This window comes from Fragaria vesca, linkage group LG2 (genome assembly GCF_000184155.1).
Source record: "Fragaria vesca subsp. vesca linkage group LG2, FraVesHawaii_1.0, whole genome shotgun sequence".
Lineage (NCBI taxonomy): Eukaryota > Viridiplantae > Streptophyta > Magnoliopsida > Rosales > Rosaceae > Fragaria > Fragaria vesca.
The window spans coordinates 27,946,401-27,947,455 of record NC_020492.1 but is presented as its reverse complement, the minus strand read 5'-3'; positions in this window follow the sequence as shown (position 1 = coordinate 27,947,455).

The window sequence follows — 1,055 nt, the reverse complement described above, 5'->3', positions numbered from 1 at the left end:
GCTTTCTTTCTAGTGCAAGACAATATTGAACCTAAGGGCCTCCCTCCTTTTAGGGAGCCACACGGCCTTGTGACACCAATTTTGCCACTATATGGCGTCACCATATCACCATCCATGGTGATGGCGTCAAGACCAACACTTTTTGGTCGCGCCATATCCTTTTGTAGGACATCAATCCTTGCAGACATATTTGCAGCATGTGATCTCGTCACTTTAACACTATAAGCATTTGGGATCAAGATGAGACTTAGTGGGGACAAACCACGACAATTCACGTCGTTCCACTTGAACACTTGTGTTCTTATCTCCCCCTAACGGCGGGAATATTGTCTCATCAAAGTGACAATCCGCAATTTAGCGGTGAATGAGATCGCCTGACAAGGTTCCTACATATGCGGATTATAGGTGGAGGTTCATATCCAACCTAAACTTATTCATCTCAAAATGACCCATCATTGTACGTAATGGCAATGCGATTTGGCATCTAGAAATAACATCTAGCGGAGCTCAAGGATTGGAGATCCGTTTCAATCCTGCCGAGCTCAAGGATTGCAATTTCGTGTCAATCCTGGTACACAGTCACGAGCTGGTACAACAAAATTCAATGATGGTGGGTCGTAAATGAATAGTAAAGCTGCATACAAATATTGCATAGCCCCAAGACGCAATAGAAAGAGTGGTGCGCATCAATAATGTTCGAGCGACAAGCTAAAGTTGTTTGGTCGTAGCCTCGGTGAGACCGTATTGCGTGTGAACATGGGGTACAGGACACTTCAACTTACATCCCGATGAACTTCTTTAAAGAATGGGTAGTGAGCCCGTAGAAGTATAAGCAGCATAAGCAGTAGATAATAGTGTAACACGTGACCAGTGTGCTAACACTTCAACCAACACCATAAAGCATAAAAGGTGTCCGCAAGTTGGTTGTATCTATCTACATAATTTTATGTAAGAATAGAATGTTCACTTTTGTGTTATTTAGCATAGGAGGGTCTCACTCCTAATTTAGCTAAAGAATAGGCTTTCAAAACGTAGACAATGAGCATTGCAGGGGG